At 46.3% G+C, this 20564-nt stretch overlaps 1 protein-coding gene across 2 annotated transcripts in view; it reads left to right on the forward strand.

Moving 5' to 3' along the window:
* Positions 1–20564, forward strand: part of SETBP1 (SET binding protein 1) — a 243765-nt gene that overhangs the window by 67226 nt on the left and 155975 nt on the right. The gene's annotated exons all lie outside the window — the stretch shown is intronic.

A 20564-nucleotide genomic window follows, 5' to 3' on the forward strand; every position in this document is an offset into this window, starting at 1 on the left:
GCAGGTGCGGCCGCGGCCACAAAGCCCCGGCGAGCCGAGCCGCCGGCCCCCTCCTCCTCCTCCTCCTCCGGTCCCGGCCCGGCGCGAGGCGTCGCGGAAAGGGGAGACGCTAGCGCGAGACTCCCTCCCTCCGGCCCCGGGAATAATAGATGGTGTTTTTACAACCTCCCGGAGGCCTGTTGCTGGGTACACAGTGAAAGGCAATACCGCAGGACCGCTGGGTTACGGGAGGCTGTAAAACCGCTCCTCCCGATATGTATATATATATATTTTTGACAATGCTTTCGCTGCGGAGTGCTTCCTCTTTTTTTTTTATTGCTGTTCCAGTCAGTCCGTTGCTTCCCCCCACCTCCCCGGTCCCGTCGTCCCCTTTTYGCTTTGACCTATCAGACTGTAAGTCTTACACCGAGCTGGTGGGGAGGCGTTAAACGACTGGCCGGGCCACCAATTTGAGGGAACTGATGATCTTTGGGGCCTCCTCTCTCGCGGGTCAAATGATACTGTTGCCCCTGGGGTTAAATTCATACGTTGCGTAGGGAAAAGCGGGAGCTTTCGGTGGACTCGGGGCTGGGGGGACAGCGACCAACTTTTGGTCCGAAGCCATCGTTTAAAAGCTGGTTTTGAATAGAATGACGCTCATTTGTCTCATTTCATCATGTTTTCCCCCTAATTTGCTGTGCGGTCCTCCCAGCAGCCATCTTCTGTTTGTCTTCTAAGAACTTTTAAATGAAAATTTTGCCCTTTATATAAATATAGGCATATATTCATATCYAAGGTAGTGTGTCCTGTACCATGTGTACAACCAGAAGTGAAAGGAATGAGGTTCACGGGCTTGGAGTCCAACTGTTGGTGCATCAGACCAGGGCCTACAGGTGATGCCGTGCTACTAATTAACAATATCTTCTAGTTTACATGTTAGAGTCTCCTTTCCGCCTTGCCATGTCCYCTTTACATCAACCCTTTTGGGCCACCATTATCTTGTCTTTCCTTTGCTTCACAGCTCGGCGGCTGCACATCAGTGGCCAATTATGTTTTGCTCAAAAACAAATATATCGAACTATTCAATAAATGGGGAAAAATGACTACCCCTCTCCCCTCTTTTCCCATTTCACGTTCTCTGTGGAATCATAAACAAATCATCGGTAATGGGCATTTATTTCCCCCTGCACCAATGACAAATGAGACTGACATTACGGGTCCTTAGCAGCTAGTGGTTACAAAATGGTTTAAAATCTACTGGGTCCATTCAGAGCAAAGCCTGCAGTCATTTTTATGGGCATAGATTTTGATAAATGCGTCCTAATTTTTTTTTTTTCCCTGGGGGAGATTCCAGTGATTCCACATCTAAAAAAATCAGGAATTTTCACTCACTCACTCAGAGGAACTATCTGAATTATTTGGAAGGAAAGGAAGGAGAACTGACCCCGGTGCGTTTGCAGTCACTGCTATACCTTCAGTCACCAGTGGCTCGATAGACATATAGACCACTTAGCCAGAGATAAGGGTCTGATCTCAAGTAATACTTTGGGCGAATTTGCATCTGAATCTAAGTCAAAGATGCTTTTGCTATGGGAACTCATCTGCATGCTTGACTAAACRAAAAGCGTACATCTCGCCCACCCCTGTGCACAAGGTTCGGGTCATGTCTCTCTCATCCAAGAAAACGTTGAATTGGCCGGGCTTTATTGCAGGGGTAGACAGGCTTGGTTTCTGAAACAGTGCCTCTGTCTGTGTGAGAACAAGAGTACTTTGACAGATACTTAAATAGACAGTGATAGAGTAAAAAAAAAAAGACATCTGTGGAAACTATAAACCCTGCTACTTCCAAATATGTAGGTCGAAATCGCTTGTAGTGGCCTCACATTCAAGAACCACAAGAGGCCTGGAAAGAGGATACTCTATAAGCATCACTCCCACCGACAGATCGCGGAGATTTTCTCCCTCTCTCTTGACTCCAAGTGTAGAGTTGCCATGTATCAGTCCCCCATTCGAGGCCCAGCGGGGAYGCGTTCCTCGTGGTGGCACTCCCGCTACGAGCTCAAATCCCCGCTGTTGAGTCTGGTATAGGATTGCTTGACCGGGGCTGAGCCGGTGCTGGACTCTGGGCTATGTTTTCCGGACCAAGAGATGCCTTGGCCACAGAGACACAAAGACGCAGGACTGGTAGTCTCAGCCGTTCCAGCCGTCAACGGTGAAGGTTCATCAGGTGGTAAAAGAGTGAAGGGTCATACCGTGTTTTTCTTACTTAGTTTTCTACAGTATTTAAACTGCAGAGGCCACCTTGTAAACGCAGCAGGAGTTGAGGCAAAAAACTGCAATTCGTTGGCAGCTTCTAAAACACCGCTCAGTGTTTTAAGAGGGCTTCAGTGATGAGCTTCAGTGTCTAGGACAATGCCACTTCTGGGAGCTTGAAGATAATTTCTTCACCAAAGCTGTCCTCAGGCCTCCTGAGGGATCTTTGGGAAACTGAGAAATGAAGAGCTGACCATTTTCTCTCAAAACAATCGAGCTTGCTAGTCTTTATATGGTCAGGCTTAAGATACCAATGATTAGGAATTAGTTGTGAAGGTCATGTTGGATTTGTGGTGCAACATTAGCACTTACCTCCYGGGGAAGCAAGCCTTTGGTCAGGAAATCTCTTTGAAAAATGCATTATTATTGCTATTATTTTCCCAGAATATGTCATTCAGTGGTGCYGGGTGAATACTGGGTTGGTAGGGTGGATGTTTGTGTCAGATATTTCACTTATGGTAATTACCAGCTTTGCATTAGGAGACCTTGAGTGTGGACATATCTGACAAGGAAATACATCTGAAATTTCCCAATAGCACTTTATAGTTGTTTCCATGTAAAGCATGTAAATAAATGAGGACTTTTCTTCCCTGGATCCTTATGAGGTAGTCATCAGCTTGTAGTAGACAGATTGCTACCTACACAGAAACATCAAGTATCCTTTAGGCCCAGGAGAGGGAGATTACTTACTGCAAGGCCTCTAAGAATTTAATGAGCTAACACGGAATAAATATATTCAGCACAGAGTTTTCCCAGGTATTATTGACATGACAGTCTTTTGCCTTGATTTAAAAAAGCAAAAAATCAACTTGCTGATTATTATGTTCTGTTTTCATCTTATTAAGGTTTAAATGTAACTTCTTTTAAACTCCAGTGACTTGTTTATTTTGCTTTGAATTATCATGTCATGGAAACCAACCTTTCRTTTTTAGGCAAAGCCTCAAAACTCATATCTCGATTAATAAAATATGAAGAGTTTATGCTGTTTATCCTGGTTTGAAAGAGCATTTTTTCTGTTACTGAGAAGACAGGTAGAATTGCTAAGAAAAGGAGATTTGTTTTTCTTTTTTCTAAGGCAGTTGAGTAGGGGATAAGATACGTGGGCTCAAATCTCAGCTCTGCTAGAGACTTTCTGGGTGGCGTTGGTTGGATTCAACTGACATAGCTTTAAACGTCCTAAAGCCATGTCACGTCTGAGATGGTCACTGGAGGCTCTCCCGTTCCAGGACAGGTCTTTTTTAGACAACTCTCTGGAGATGACTCTCTCTCTTGGTTGGCCATAGATGGGAGTCCGGAATCAGTAGCTCACAGTTGGACGTCAAAGTTAGATAAAGTGAATCCTACTCTTTATTTTGTTCTACCTCCAGACTCCATCTGTAAAATGGRGGTAACGGTCCTTCCTTTTTATACATCTTCTTGTAAACACTTTGGGGCTTCTCTGTCTCAGCATACGCTGCATAGTGCAATGATACTCTGATCCCAGTATTGCCCAGGAGGTATTATTTGTATTTTAGATGGTAATAATAATAATAATTTTAAATATGGATATAGTACATGTATATGTCTGCGTATAGTATATATAATGCTAAAATAATGTGATGTGAATGGCAGTTATAATCAATTTCATGCCTGAACTCCAAATTATAAGATGAATGTGAAAATCTAATCTGGAGATTAGGACRGCATCCTGTGGACACCTCGAGATAGATGTAAGCTCGATGTTTACATGTATGTACCAAAATTTTAGGGCCCGTGATGTTGAGATTCTCTGCACTATTGGAAAGATAGCCTTGTGGGTTTTTTTTAAATGAAGTCCAAGATTTTCAAATAAGTGGATGACTCCAGAAGTTAAGAGTTTAAGACAACAAAGTCATTCARCATCATGGCATCACGAGGGGCTCGAAGCTCTGCACACACCTACTCGCGTTTTGCCCCGCGATGCAAAACGGCAGCACAAAGCTCTTTCTTTTCTCCTCTTGTTTTTTTGACAACGCCCCCTCACTTTTTGTGGCAAAYGGAGTAAGGAGCACGCTGCTCTTAATTTGTTTGTTTGCTTTGGACCTGTCCTAATGCAGGGCTTTTCAGGGCTGCTCCCTTTCCCTCTCCCTCCCGCAACGCTTTGCAGGCTCCCCCGCGCTTCTCTCCATTTTCCTTTTATTTAGTTAGTTTTTGAAAAGAACCAAAGGGGGTCCCCACCGTCCCATCGCCTAGGAGAGCCGCTTTCCCTCCGGAGCTGTAGCTGCCGGACCAGCRGCGGGGCGAGGAGAGCGTTATCAATCACTCAGCGGGTTAAAAGAGGAGAGGGAGCAAGCAAAAGAGGGAAAGTGAAGGCGGCAGGGGGGGAAAAAAGGGTCTAAACTGAATTGGAGGAATTTCCTCTCCCCCCCTGGCCCCGGTCGCTGAAGGGAGCTTTTTTGGACATCTGCCCAGACACATGCGGAGTTAAAGAAGCGGGATAAATTCTAGCAGGATGAATGGCGCGAGAGGAGGGGTGGGGGAGGACAGGGAGCGAGGGCTATGGGGGGCGACGGCAGCTAAAGGGACAAAGGAGGCCTGTGGGCAGCGATCACAGCGGCTCCGTGCGTGTGCGTGTGTGTGTGTGTGTGTGTGTCTTTTTTTTCCCTTCTGCGTGTTTCAAGCCCTGGTTCCTTGTAGGACCTTGCCGTGTAGGATTGAGGCCCCTCTGTTGGGCGGTGAGAGGCAGCTCGTTGCTCTTGGCTCTTGACGTGTATCGTCCGGAAGAGGTACGARAGCAAATGGCTGGATGTTATGACCCAGGCAGGCTGAATCGGGACCGATAAACACTTTTTGAGCAGCGAGGGCTGTCAGTTGTTCAAGCAAACTATTAGTAGACTCCCTCTGTCTCCTGATGTCTCCAGGCAAGGCTGCAGGACCTTCTGAGACTCCTTGAGCCAGGCCATTTCTGAGCGTGATTCAGAGCAGGCATGGGCAAACTGGTGTGGTCAGCTTGGACAACCTGGACAAAAGGTCACATAAATCGTTCCATCTGCAGCAGACCTGGCGTGCGCAAGTCCCTTTCTGAACAGCTTGGTCCTGTGCCTTCTCGGTGCCCGCGGTTTCAGGTCACTGCACCCCCAGCTCTCTCGGTTTAACTGTTCATTTGATTGCTCTCTAGCCCTGTTATAGCAAAGATGTGTATTAGACCCCCTCAGGTGATGAGTCCACCAGCAAAACTGGGGTGGCAGCAAGCCTTGTACAGGAAAAAAACAAGGACCAGTTGGACATGGACTGGTAGCAGTAACCCCTGAGGTCTCTCCTGGTCTTAAGACCTGTGAATCTGAGAATTACTCCAGAGTAATTCACCAAGCAAGTCTCTTAACAGGCCTGAATAGCATCCTACCTCCTCCCAGGTAAATAGCCCTGAAGAGCCTCTGTGGACGTCCTTCCCAAACCCTGGTGTAAATCCAGTTGCTTGAMCACCACCTGAAAGGGAAGCAGAGTCTTGTGTGTTTGAAGCAGGTTCTTGTGGTCTTTCTGCAAATCTTTCTCCGGTTGTGCTGCCAGTTTCTTGTGTTGCTTTGATAAGTTTCTGCATTTTTTTAAAACTGTAGGAGTTTCCTATCATACAGATCTAGTATGACCAAATTTATCCGAGAGCTTCAATTGGTAGGACCAGTTAAAGTATCCTGGGTGAAACCTGTGAACCCACAAAGCTGTTTTTCCAGCTGCTCAAAGGAAGACCAAGGGCCACTCATGTGAAAAAAGCGTTTCAGATTTGGGCAGGATCACTTTACCAACATAACCACATAATTATGCAACAGCAGATCAAGCCTTCGAACATGCAGAGTTGGGACTTACTGACCAGCGTTAATAGGCCTGGGGAAACCCATCTGGATTATGTTGATTTTTCAGTACTGAAGAAAGTTTAAGCATATTTTCTTGAACATCACAGTACTTTCACGAAATAGTAATGACATTCGTTTATGCTAGTGCAATATGTAGGTTTCTTAAATGATAAGTCTTTAGAAAGTGCACTGGCAGATCAACTCACTGAAAATCCAGATTACGTGGAAGCTGATTTTGGCTGGATCCCAGACTGAAGTCTGGTCTGCTGTGATGGCTCCATCCAGTATTTTATTTCATATTCTGCTCTCTTTTGGTTCAAAAAATGATCCAGTCATCTGCTCCTGAGGCTTGCCTGCAAATTGGTCTTTAAGGAATCAGTGATCACTACAATGATGTTTAAGGTAGTAATGTTCTGCTTCTGAGCCTGTCATGAATAAAAGGCTCAGGAGCATGTTTGGCCCGTTTGTTATAATAATTGTCATTGTCATCCACTTACTTCAATTAAAAATATTTCTTTTGCAACCAATTCTAGTTATACTGGCCTGGTGGAAATGGAGGATATCCTTCTTCCCATCTCAAGAAGCAAATAAACAAGAAGGTATCCCCAGAGCAGTGTAAAATATAATATTCTGATTATTTGCATAAAACAAACATTGGTTTAATTCTTTCCAGGGTAAGTTGCTCTAACCATTAAGCAGCTAGGCTTGAAAAGGAAAGACGAACGAACAAAGTTCACCTCTGAAATTATCATTATCATTATTTTATATTGCGATGCAGTGGCTTAAAAAGAAGAAGCGGAAGGCAATACTGMCATTTTTACTGCATTTATCCTTTGTTGAGGCTTGCACAGGTGTATTAATTCAGTTGTTTCATTTATCTTCAGCATAACAACCCTCACTTGGTAACAAAAGATCCAATTAGGCATTCAAATGAGTTTGTGTTTTGCACAACTGAAGTGCAGTTGAGCTGCAAAATGTAAAATCCAAACTAAAAAAAATAAATCTTCATCTGTGGTGCTCGGAGGAGTCTTTGTCAAGAGAAACCCACTGGATCCTTAGATCAGGGATCCAGATAGACCAAACACTGAGCAGATGTTGATGTTTGAAAAGGCAAAAAATGTGGGCCAAGCTTTTAATTGCTGTGAGCTGGAATAGCTGTAGGAATTGCCTCTTCCATTTCTRGGAAACAAGGGCAGTTGTGGCTAATCTAGTCCAAGGGCTAGAGTGGAAAACTTGGAAGAAGTGSGAGTCAAAGAACTGGATAAAACACTTAAGTGCATGAAGGCTGGGACTTTAGAAAGTTCCAACTCCTACTGTTATTCCAAGGCAGACCTGTCTTCTATTTCTCACAGCCGTCACGAGAGAGTTTTAGTGTTCGTTAGCTAGCTGCACTTCCATGAAGGTAATGAAAGCCGTTCTGTCAGGTTCTGCAGGTTTTGTTATTTGTKCAAGGAAAATCAGTTTGCTGGGGAATGGTTCGTATTCAAACATGGAGACTTTCACGCTGAGGTTATTAATTGAGCGTCCCTCCTTGGTGTTGTGCTTTCTGGTCTGGGTAGAGGTAGGATGCAGAGTCTGCTGTTGAGCTCCCAATGAGCAAGATTTTAAAATTTGTTTTGGCTCCTATGTTGAGAGTGAATGGGCCTGAGAAGAAAATTGCTCCCTCAGTGTTAGGGCAGTTTGAGTGAAAAGCTGGCAAACACCTTGTGGCTTGCACAGCTGCGCTATACCAACTGCTGCAGACCTGGGAGAGGATTTCARCCCCCAGGGGTTTCTGGCCTTGGACCTTCCATACAGCCTTGGCTTTGTATTCGCCTCAATATTACGGTTAAAAATAAGTGGCAAAATTGAGGAGACTGTTTAGAAAAGGCAACTTAACTTTAAAAATTCGCYGGTATTAACCATCTGCTGTCAAACTTTCAGTGTTCCTAGGACAGACAATATAGCATTTTTCACACTTTGAGGGCTGGTCTCCATAGACCATTAACTGTTTTGTACCGGGGTAACACTCCATGCTTTCGTCAATGTAATTAGTCATATAACACCTAGATTGCACACAATTCTGTGAATTGGGGTGCCTTTAAAGATAGCTTTTTCCCATTCTCGCATAGGAATAACTGCACTCTAGAAGCATTTTGACCCCACTATAATGCTATTCATGTAGCAAAAGCAGTGCAGCTTCTGCACAGTGACTAACACTGGGGAAGGCAGTACAGATCCAGGCTGCATTTGCCTAAGATTTACTAATTCAGATATAGCTCTGTGCACTGTTCATCTGGGAATAAAAGTGGCCCCTAGCATAAAAATATTGGTTATCCCTTCAGAGCATTGACCAAGTTTATCTGATCTGTCTTTAGACATAGCATAGACGTGCTTAGAGGTGAGTGTTTCCAAAGCAGAATGGTGCTATATTTACTTATATATAGGTAAATATTATATATATATTTATTTTATTTTATTTTATTTATTTATATATACATTTATTTATAAATGAGGGCATACGGTCACTTTTTTGCACATTTTCATATGGGCCGGTTTTGTSCCACACAGTCAGTATCCAGCTCTATCTAAATAAATACGTATTACTTATGGCCCGTTCCCAGAACGGATCGGATCATATACACATCCCCGCTGGCTCTTTTTTGGATGATGGCTGACTCAATAACAGAGCGTAACGTGTTTACTAGCTACTACCGATGTTTAGCTTAGATGTAAGGTATTCAGCTTGAAGGACRGAACGGCTTTTTTAACCAGCCAGGAGGTTGACCTGCCTGCCCGGAGAGCGGGGTTGACAGTGTCCTTCGTCGAGCTCCGATTACAGCAGTGCTGGCAAAGCCGCCGTTGTGTTTGGCTCCGGTTGGGTCCTGATTTGCTCTGCAGCGCTGTACATTGAAATGAAAAACATCTGGTCGACTCACAYGCTCTGTTTAGACTGGTTACACAAATGCATGATATTATGCAACCCAGGCCCGCTATCCTATTTCCCCCCCTCCCGTCTTCCGAAGCATTTCATATTTTGTTTTTTAATCGCGTCGGACAGGCGGCTGGACGGCTTCCAGGTGCCGTTTCTCGGATTGTGCGCCTTGCGCTTGACCCGTCGGCACAGGTCAGCCTGCCACCGCCTCATTGTTTTGCAAGAACGCCGTGTGTCTTTTCTCCCTGGTCGGTGCCAAGGGACCAGCTGTGGAAGCTGGTGAAGTTCCTCCTGATACACAATGACCTGGTTCAGGCAGTGCATTTAGCTGGCTCCCTACTTGAGCTTTTCCCGTTTAAGAGCACAGGCTGGGAAGACCTGCCTTAATAGAGTTGATAGCCCGTGTCACCCCCCCCGACTCAGACAAGTCCGTCTCACTTCTGACGTCCGCCTGAGATGTTCCAGCTGGGGGAAGCAGCRCCATGCAGCGAGGCAGGAGTTCAGCACAGGATTTCCGATCACTTCTGTCATCCTCTTTGCTGTGCTTTCAGTAAATCGCACAAATGCATGTCTTCATTGGGCTGCCTTTTCGGCTAAAAAGCGAGCAGGCTCTGTGGGCAGAGTGATCATGAAAGGCGCAACAACGGCAAACAGGAGCGTTGTCCACTTGCTTTCCACCAGGCTTGTGGCTGTTGAAAATCAAGTTTAGTAGCAAACGCTCTGTAAGCTCAGCTTTTAATTAAAATACATAATTTAATGTTAGAGACCTCATTCTCCAAGAAGGGTACCATTATAAATGCCCACATCCGACCTGGATTGCTCAAATTGGCATTTTGCCTCCATTACGTTAGAGATAGCAAAACCAARCTGTCTTATCGGCGTAGTACCTTGCCAAACAGACGGAGGAACTGTCTTCAGCCCAGATATCAAAAAAAGAACTAATGTTCATTGGAGTTAACTTATTTTGCGTGTCAGCTGATGCAGCAGCATAGCGTGATCGTAGGAAGGGCTGTCGAATGCAGGCCTACACGCTGTGCTATCAGGTAATGCAAGGCTGTTGGCAAATAGCTGAATGGGGCCGGCGTGCAATGTACTGTCCTAAAGTCCATCTCTGGAGGGTCTCCCAAATTACTTCCACCGTCTACTGATCAGGTGGTATCTGATCACGATTCCTCCTTTTCTATATAAGCAGGCGTGAGTCTCTGTCTAAGTATGTTTATAGCTAGACGTGTGCGCATATAAACAGCACTTCATATCTGGAAGAGAGGTTAATGAAAAAACTAATTAGTGCCTGTTATCTCAGGAGCTCATGCTGTTCTTCCACTGCCCAGTTCATGCCTCCTTTATAAGGATTTCCTTTTTATCCTGTAGTAGACTTTGCTATAATCCTGGGCTTTACCAGCTGAGATGGAGGAATGGCTCCTTTAATTTGCTTGGAAGTGGTCCAGTCGTTGGAGTCTGGATAGCTCGGGTTCATATCTTAATAATTTTCATGCCTTCGTATGAGTTTTTTAAAATGGGAAATACCCTGGTGAGCCCCTGGATCGTTCTCGCTTGGCTAGCGGCTTCTCCTCTCCGTTTAGGCAGCCAAGGAAGCCTCGTAATCCAAGCCGCAAGGACCTCCTCGTTCATTTGAGAGAGGAACCTGGGTTTTACTGCCCAAGGGTGCGTATGCATGTGCGCGCGCGCGCACGCACAGGCACACACTGCTTGATTCACTAGTTCTCGCCTCCCCCTTTTACCTATTAGTGTCCTTTGAAGGATCGGGTTACCTTGCCAGTGGAAATATATGAGCTCACTGTGTGATATACCATAACTGCAACAGCAGATCATATAATTTTCCCCGAAGGCTTGTTGCAGACTATGTCGAGTCATTTGTATTTATGACAGCTTGGGGGTGATTTAGTGCGACCTCACTTTGATAAAAGCCATTTAGAGCTCATAAATATGGGTGACACACTGCCTCCGCGGCTCGGATTTTAACCGGAGAGCTGCATTTGCATTACCATTGAACTTTTATTGTTTGGGGGGGGGTGGCGGGGAAGGAGGCAAGAAAGGGGAAGAATGAAAGAAAACAGGAAATGGAAGGAGTGTGCGAAATGCAAAAGAGCACTTGAGAAACCGAGGACGTGGCTCTGCTTAGAGCTTCCCCGGCTTGAAGCATCTGCAACGTCCCCTCGCCCCCGTGTCTCCTCCTTGGCCGGGCAGCAGGCGAGGTCCGTCTCCGCCGCTCGCCCCAAGGAGGTGAGCAAGCCCRGGAAGGCTCTGCGGCAGCGCGGCGGCTCCGCGGGCACGACGAAGCCCACGGCAGCGCAAAGGTTTATGAGGCATTTGCATCCTCTTTTAAAAGCATGCTTAAATCASGCCCAGATTACAGTAAATTATCGATTTTATTGGACCGGGAGGCTTCCGCAGCTTCACCTTACCCCCGTGGCCCAGCTCCTGCCACCAAGGGGAAGCGTTTCTTTGGAGCCCGGCGGTAGCACCCGGCAGAGGCACGACGATGGCTCGCCGGTGACCTCGGCCAGCCACCCGCCAAGAGCGGCACGGCCTCCTCCTTCACCGCTTCGATGCAGTCTCCCAGCCCTGCCATACGGTCCTCGGACAATTTGCACAATTTCCTGTTGCATCAATGTTTCGCGGAATTTCTGCTTCTTTTGCTCCTTGCCCTGCTGACTGGAAATGAATCGGATTCTCCGGATGGGGAAGAACATGAATTTAGCACTTAGTTTTCAAAATAATAATAAAAAAGACTTCCATATGCTAGCAAGTTTTCTTTTAGCTCGGGTCTTACTGTTCTGTGCTGTATTTTTTACTTACTTTCAAGGAGACATTGCTGGACTGTATTTATGTTCTGTAACTGGATTTATAGGAAAGGTAGACAATTTATGATCAACAATAAAAGATACTTAAGCCCAGCATAGAGTTGTCAGATTTCATGTATTAGGCTTAAACTGATCACTGACAGAAGCAAGTAGGAAGATGTTTCCTTCTCGGGAAATTACATTATTTTTCATAATTCTTAATGCTCAGAGGAGCCTGAGCATCACAGCCCACTGAATTTTGCACAGATAATATGAATATTTTCTAAATGGGGATTCAAAAGATTAAGTGATTTTCGTCTCTGTGGTGACGAGCAGAGTCAGGAGCTGAACCCAGGTGGGTGTCCTGACGATCAGCCTACTAATCAATCCACTCCTTTCATCCAAGACTTTTTGTGTTCCCGGGTTTTCCTTTCTCTTAAGCAACCTGTGTGGATCGATAGGAATGACTCGAAACTATGCTTGGTGGCTGAAAAACTTGCTGAACGTGTTAAAATCTGTGATGACATAACTACTTATTGCGGGGAGATGAGGACCAGGATACTTAATTTTGCACTTAAAGCTATTCTGCTCATGCGCTTCATGTTAAGGGATCTGGAGTACCAAATTAAACTGATTGAACAAAAGCTTTTTAACAGCCTCTGTCTGCAACACTAATACAGATCTTTTTTTAGGGTTTCACGTTTGTAAAAGCTTTAGATCACACTTTAAAAGTTTCAACAGCAACACTTCTGCGAGTTGCCTCCCAGATTTGTACAGCAGAAGCATTTGAGCACGTACCTTTTTGGAATAAAGTGCAAAGATTAATGCTGATCACTTTTTAAGCCCTTTCCTAGCTTTTTGGAGCTTTCTTCATAAATTATAGTGATTTTATTGAACATTATTATTAGTTTTTGAGGTCTAACAGGATAAAGCTATCATGAAGTCAGGCAAAATAAATCTCGACTGTCTTTTAAAACGTTCTCACGGTGCAGTATATCATTGCATACCAGATACGTGCAGACGGAGTGATATAATCCCCAATTATTTAATCTTACGGTGAAAATAGATATAATCAATTAACCAGTTTGTCATTATTATCGTCCTCCGCGTTGGCTAGCGTTTATGCGTCGGACTGTTGGTCGAGTCTGGCGTTTGCAGTGACAAACCCTGTGCTCCCTTCGTGATCTTCCATACGCAGCGCGTAAAAGCTYGCGGGGCCCCTTGCTGCGCATCACGCGGCGCGGGCGCCTGGCTGCGCCCCGCTAAACTCACGCCGAGGCTCCCAGCTAATAGCTAGGCAAGCGGATGCCGGGGAGCTAAAAGGCAGCGCGTTTGCCGTGAAGCAGATGAAAAGCAAAGCCCAGTCCCTGCCCCGAAGGTTGTACACTGTGCTCAGCGGCGGCGTTAATGGGAAACTTCACGGCGCTCCGAGGGCCAGTAAAACATGCACGATTGGGCCCTAAAGACCAGGCAACCGGTAAACTGCTTACTCTGTTTCAGTTTCATTAGCCATTAGGGCAGGGTAATGGCACTTACCTTACCCCACCGGAGATACCGGAGATGAGTTAGTTGTCGCTAGCGCAGTTTTGCGGAGGGGGGAAAAAAAAMCAAGCAAAAAACCCCAAACCCTGCAATTCTCAGCTGCACCAGCGCGAGGATGGGACCCGGATCGTGGCACGTGGCTTTGCCCATCGCTGCCGGCTCTGTGCCGCGGCCAGCTCTTCTTGTCAAAGAGCAGGGACGTTTGGTGTCTTCCAGCTTTGGGTCACTCTAGCACGTGTTTCCCGGGTGGGGGGGGAGCGGGTGCGGTGGGATAGTGACCCAGCCTTTCCCCTTTGGGGTCCGAGCGTGCTGAGGTCCCACGAGTTCGGAGAGCGCCGTCGCCTGCCCTGCAGGCACTGGGCTGCTTTGCAGAAAGTGCCGCGCAGCTACAAACGCGCTCGGCGATCTGTGCCATAGGACCTGTCCGAGGCTGACAAAACAGAGGCGCGGGGGAGACCTGGCAGCGCCGCGCAGGGGAGCTTGTGCAACACCTGTCCGCACCGTGCCGGGCTCAAGCTCCTGCCATTTATCTTTATAAGCATTTTTATTAAAAGTAGGTCCTAGAGCAAACAGACTTTGCAGCGTGGCTTTTTTTTCATTAAATGGGTTGATTTGGTCTCTGCTGACTCGAAAAGCCAATCAACAACCCCTCTGAATCTTTGATCCATTTTTCTGCTTAGCGGTTCTCTAAAGGCTCAATTTCCTCTCCTGTCATGCTTTAGAGAGGGGGAAAATACACAGTCTAGTCCCCAAGTTATAATACAATTATTTGGTGCAGGGGAATTTTTTTTTTTTCACTTGAATAAATTAGTTGTTAATTAAAGCTTTTTGATGTAGTGCGAAAGGAGTTATATTTGATACCAACAGCTGTATGCTGTTTGATTTATGGTCCTTTGGGGTGTTGTTGGTTACAGCGATCCATTTCTCCTCCTTCCTGCATGAAACACATCCACACAATCACGCACACATCCACACACACACTTCAAAGACCGTTAAGCTAGTACTGTGTTTTCAATTAGAAGAAGAATCTTTTTTTTTTTTTTTTGCTTTTCACTTTTGTATCCATTGCTTTAAAGTCATGATGAAAATAGAGGGGTGTTTCACCACCTCGGCTGCTTCCCCTAGGGTAAAGTCCCATAACAGTGGCAGCAAAGACCTCCGCTGTGTTTTCCCAGTCCCCTCCTACACCACTGCTCTGCTTCAGGCTGATGGGTTGATCCTGAACGTGGTTCCCTAGCTTAACGTGCTGAATCTGCAAATAGCGGGCGTTCTCAGAGGCTTTCCTCCGGTTTCCAGTCTAACAGGTTGAACTTTGGCTGTGAGAACTGAGCCAAGCTTCCAGGTAACACACACTGCGTTTGGAAGCCGTGTGGTGTGTTTGGATTAAAATATCTCCATGGTCTTCAAACCGGGTGGAATTAGGGACGTGCAGAGGGAAGTGGATGAGGAGTTAGGGGGCCTTGAGTTTAAATTCAAGCAGGGAAATGCAGAGGATACAGTGGAAAAAAGGTGGTGGTAGGGGTGGATTATGTACAAGTGACTTCTTTCTTTTATTCCTCTATGAAGACCAGACCAAGTCTGATGTACATTTGGTGCTCTTATTGATTGCTTTGCCTACCTCTGGTTCCTCATAAATTACTCAACACTCATCAGTTGAGTTATGACTCTTTCTCACCAGAGAAGTGATACCTCATGGCAGGGACCATGCCCCATCGTTATTTGGAGGTGGCATCCCCAAGTGCTGTCCGAGGACTCCCCCGACATGAGATGCCCTCACGTCCCTCACCAGCAAGGAGGAGAATGACCTAGGAAAAGGCTTTGGGCTATTTAATGTGGCAGTCGCGCACCAGTTGAGAAGGAGCTGCTCTGTACGTGATAACATTTTCAGTCAATTCCCAACGCGGTGTTCGTTAGCTGTAATGGAAGTTGCTGAGCTCACTCCCCAACGTCGAGCAAAAGGGTGCTTCTTCGTGTTGGGCTTCTGCTCCTGGGAAATGACACCAGGACCATTCTAGACTTGTGGACTAGCAGGTTGGGTGCTTGCCCGGTAGCTGTTACGGCAGCACTTCAGACTTGATCCAAGCTCAGCCGAGCAAGGCAATGGGATCAGCTTCCTATGCAGAGAAGAGAGAAAGCCCTGCTCCTCCAAGAATCCCTATCCCAGGCAAGGCTGTCCTACTGCTGCCATTTAATTTGTTTTAATCCAATAGGGGGGAAAAATGGGTCTTAATTAATTGCCTTCTACTCCAGGCTCAAGAGGAAAACCCGCTTCGGAACAAATTAATGCAATCAAAATCTGCAGGTTGTGAGGCTGCTGGCAGAGTTCCCTGTTTGTGAGTAAATGAGTGCAGGTTTCCAGCTTTCAAGAATGGTTCGTGAGCTGGGAGCATGGGAGAGACGTTTGTGAGAGACGGGAGTTGTAGGTGCTGGATGATGACGGAGCTGACGCCGTTGGAAATGGACGGGCAGAGAGGAGCCGAGAGGCACCTGTAGCACATCTCCGGGGAAGGGCTCTTTCTCTGCACTCCCTGCAGCTGAGTTTCATCCTTTCCCTGCTGGAGGGATGCTACTGTGGCAAAACCAAGCCTTTTAACAAAATTCAACCTGTTTCTTCAGAGTCTTGAAAAAGCTTGGATAACTTGCTGTTCTGCTTTTCTTCTCTCTCTGTGTTTCCACCCTTCCAGCTCTGGGTTTACTGACGGGTAAATGCTTTGTGAAAAGAGGGCCATGAACACCCTGTTTCTCATGTACTAGTTAGCTGGAGGCACAGTCCGCTCATAAGAGGTCTACACTCAGTAGGCTGTTGAGCTCTTTCATGTCTGAATCCCTGATTTTTTTATATATATCTTTAGCATTATTTTTCCCTTCTTGTTACCACTGCAATAGTGATGGGGCCAATGATATGTCTACTTATCCCCTTTCTGGAGTCAAGCATTTAGTACATTGTTGATAATCATTTTTTGGTTTCTGCAAACAGTGCTCATTATGGTTGCATTTTCATACACTAGCCAGCCGGGGGGGGTTCTAGGCCACTGAGGTTGGCAGGAGAGTTGGGGGCAGGCCCACACATTTTGTTGTGCTCGTAGGTACCTTCCAGTTTTAGTATTATATTTCTTGTTCCAGGGACCGGTTCTTGCAAGGATTTATTTATCTAAGTATCAATTTAATGTTCTAGTTCTTAGGACTGTAGAAAATATATTTTCTGAGATACTGAGGGACTTTCTATTTGTTCTGTAGTCTGTCTATTATTTTAGTGGGACCTACAAAAATACAGTGCTTCCAACTGCATGAATGGACTTGATAACAAAGAGAGAGATTGTTCACGAGCAGTTTGATTTATGTCCCTTTGGCAGTTGATTATTTTGCAGCTCTTGGCTATTTTCTATTTTGCCTATTTGGATTTAGCTGAAGAGGGAAAAATAAGTGGTTATCACATGAGAAAATTAAAATTTTGCACAGATGGGAGAAAATRCATATTTTCAGTTGTGTGCCATCTACTCACTGGAAACCAGAGTGGTTATCTAGTGGATGTCTCAGTTCTGCATTACTAATTGAGAACTTTGAACCAAGAGTATCTGGCCTTTGGTTAGTAAAAAGGAGTTAAGTGCTCAAGAACGGGAATTACAGCTCTGCCAAGCATCCAGAAAGTCTATGCTGAGCTTGCCCCTGTGTGATACGCTCTTGCAGTGTTTCATGCAAGTTCTCAAGAAGGTGCTGTATTCTTCTCAGCTAGCTGGAGAGACGATACCATTATACTGTTGATACTGTACAGCAATCCTAAAACTTTGGCTCCTGAATTATTCAGGCATTTAGATAGAGGGGAGAGAATAAAAGATAGGYATTAGGTGTGCAGGTTTTAGCAGGTATATGGAGTCATCAGAGTGAAAAATCAGGAAAGAGTGAGGGAAGTGRAGGAGGAGCAAGAAGGGACAGCACAAATGTCAACACCAGAGATAGGAAACCGTGAGCACAAGGCCTATGGGATTGAGGACCTGACCATTAAGAGCCACTGAAGAGRCTGGTGAAAAAGTGTCAGTGCAGTGGGGAAGCCGACAGGCCCATGAGAGATCAAGAAGAAAGCTGGAGGAGAGTAGCTCGGGACAGTGTCTGTGGGTGTCAGAGTTTTCCTACGGGGACAGAGAGAACGAAACAACATGGTAAGAACTGGGCCAAACTGGGTGAAACTATGTCTGTGCAGAGCCTCTGGATGAGTTTTCTTTAGAAGGAACATATAGGTTCTAGGTTATTTCTCCATCTCCTAAATAARTTGCAGTAGTAGTTAGTACATTCTGTATGATAGGGCACTGGCAGTGACTCCTGTATTTGGGTTATTTAACATGCTTCACTATAAAAAAGTTTCACACAGTTTTAGAGACCACCTTGTTTTCTCTTCTGCAAAGACCAGTGTTTCTTAAGTTCTTAATGTTTTCCATTATCAAAGGTTCTCATGACCTTTTGATTTTTTAATTTTTTTTAARGAAGCTGTAATATCTCCATTGTTTGAAAAAGAGCCTTTGAATTTTGGCAGGGACAAAGCTCTGTGGCTAAAGATATGCCTTTCCCTTCTCCCATGAAATTCCCCTCAGCTCTGGCTGAGTTATGAACTGTTAAAGATCACCATTCCCCATTTCTCGCTTATGTTTCTCAGGAAAATGTTGGCAGCAGGTCAGAATAATAACTGAACGTGAATATTCTGCAGAGCTGGGCCCGCGCTGCTGCCAAAGCAAAAATAGCAGAGGCTGCACGGAGAAATCCCAGGGAGCTAGTGGGGCAGGTGGAGCAGCTTGGCCACCAAAGGARGAGGGCTGGCTCTGCCTCACCTTGCCACTCGTCCTCCCTCCCTGTCCCCGGCCTTAATACCCCTCTCCGGGCATCAATATAGAGCACAGCGCATCCACTCCTGGTTGAGAAACAGAGAAAAACCATTGCCACAGCATCCCACCTCAAGTGGGGATCCAACCCCTTGCCTTCTCCTCCTAGCAGCGGTCACAGAGAGTGATATTAGCCCAAGGGGTGGGTTTGGTCCCTGGTGAAGGAAAGGATGGTGGTACTTTGGTACCCARCATCATTTCTTGTGTTCATGGCAGAAGATAGAAAGAAAGGCGCTTAGGCTGCAGGGTCAACCTCCTGGAAATTGGAAAATGCCAGATTACTGGTCGCGGGTGCAGCTTYGGTGAGGTGCTGCAGCACATGCGTGTTCATCACAGGGGTACGTGTCTTCTCCGCCACGTACAAGAGACTGCTTCGTTCATACTGCCTGATAGACACAGAGCAAATCAGTTTGCACAGATAACTAAAGTTGGGCAAATCCTTTTTTTTTTTTTTGAGTGCTTCCAGTATAATCATCTCTCTTATTGCAGTTGCACATGTGATAAGCACATAGAAAAGGTGCATGTGTATATATATACACATACACATGCTATACATGTGATGGTATACATCATCAGGTGATGATCTAGAGGGTATACGTGTGGATGGCRTAGAGACGATGCAGAAGCCCAGCCYTTTGGAGAGCAGCAGCCAACAAAAATGAACAGTCGCCGACAAACGCACGAGGACACTCTCTGGTCGCACGCGCGCATGCGGAGCCGAGCACCTCGGTGACCCTCACCGAGCAAACCCGTCCGCGTCGGGCGCCCCGTTGCTCCCGCGTCACCGCTCTGTATTTCGCGCGGCGTGACAGCGAGGCCTCCCTCTTCCCCGGCGCGGCAGACACCGCTTCTGACAATGCCTAATCGCTTTGCGTGTTCGAGTGCCTGTCATTAAGCAACGTGCTGATTATTCTGGCAGCCCCGCTACTCCGGTCCCCGCGGACGCAGGCGGACACGACGAGAATTGAATTTCGCCAAGGACGGGGCTAAAGGTCGTTGCATCCAGCGGACAGCTGCGTCTAGTCAAATCGAAACCGTTGCTCCGCGCGTTACCAGCGGAATAGCTGATAGCTCTGTTGTCAGTTCATTTACACTTGCATCCTGTTACAAATTGAAGCGAAATTGCGCTCCGCCGAAGGAGCGGGAAGTCGCTTTTCTACCAAGCGGCGGTGCCTGCCGTCGCCCGTTTCCAAAGGCGCCCGTTAGAGATCCTTGCTAGGGGGTTGCGTGATTTGCGGCGCTAAAGGTTCGGGATGCTGATTTTCCGCCGTGAGCAAAATTCCCATTAGCACCTGCTCTCGTCTCCTAATCCCATAGGCTGAGAAGGAAGCGCAAAGATCTGGCAAGAGGCCTCTCTTCTCAGCTCTGCTCACAAAGGACTATGGAAAGTACAGAACTGTTCCGTCTCCCGCTTTCCAAGTGTTTCCTTACATTTTTTTTTAAATCAGGACTTTTTAAAATCAGACAGGAAAGCTATGCATCACCTTGATAACTCTCCGGTATGGAGGAGGATGGTAAGGCTTAGCAGCAAGTGCAGCTCAGCAGCCGCGCTTCTGCACCCGCCTTCATCTCCGCTGGAGAGCATGGCATCTCCTCCTGAACCCGCTCCTGAATTTCCCAATCAGCAGGCTAGAAAATGCCTTCCGGGCGCAAACACGACCTCTCCCCAGCTCCTGCGCGGGTCTTAGCAACTGAGCTGCAATCCTGGGACTTGACCACATTCGGAATAAACTTGCCCAAAACCCATCAATGCTAATTAGCTTGTGTTGTGAATGGATTAAGTGAGACACCAGCTGCAGTGGGGCATTTTGATTTGGGTTGTGGCTCAGTAATTAGATGCACATAAGCTGGCTGGGGGACTGTCAGTCAGCAAGCAGCAGTCTCCTTTGCAGTGGTAGGAAGGAGAGCTTTTTTGTGTGTGTCCCGTCATCTATTTTGCTATGAACCTTTGGGTGATGTACCAGTGATCAAATACAGTGTTCAGCGTGAACCAAAATCCTCCCCTGAGCTACAGCCGGGCGACTTAGTGAACTCAGAAGTTAACCCATAGTGCAGCTGAACAACGCTATTTTGATTTCTAGTGTAAAATGCTCCTCATCTGCTGGCTATTAACACCGTTCCTCTCTCTGATCCGTGCCAGCCTTTCCCCTGTTTTCTTACCTACCACTGACATTTGGAATGGAATTTCAGGGAAATTTCCTAGAAAAGAGATGTTTATGCTAGAAAAGTATACAAAATAGAAATTATTTGTGAACGTGTGCGAGTCTGGTGCTCTGGGCATCTACAGTGTTCCCCTCTATAGCTGGGCTGGTCGTTCTGGGCTCCCTTTCTAGCC

Source organism: Apteryx rowi, unplaced genomic scaffold, assembly GCF_003343035.1.
Source record: "Apteryx rowi isolate R43461 unplaced genomic scaffold, aptRow1 scaffold_87, whole genome shotgun sequence".
Lineage (NCBI taxonomy): Eukaryota > Metazoa > Chordata > Aves > Apterygiformes > Apterygidae > Apteryx > Apteryx rowi.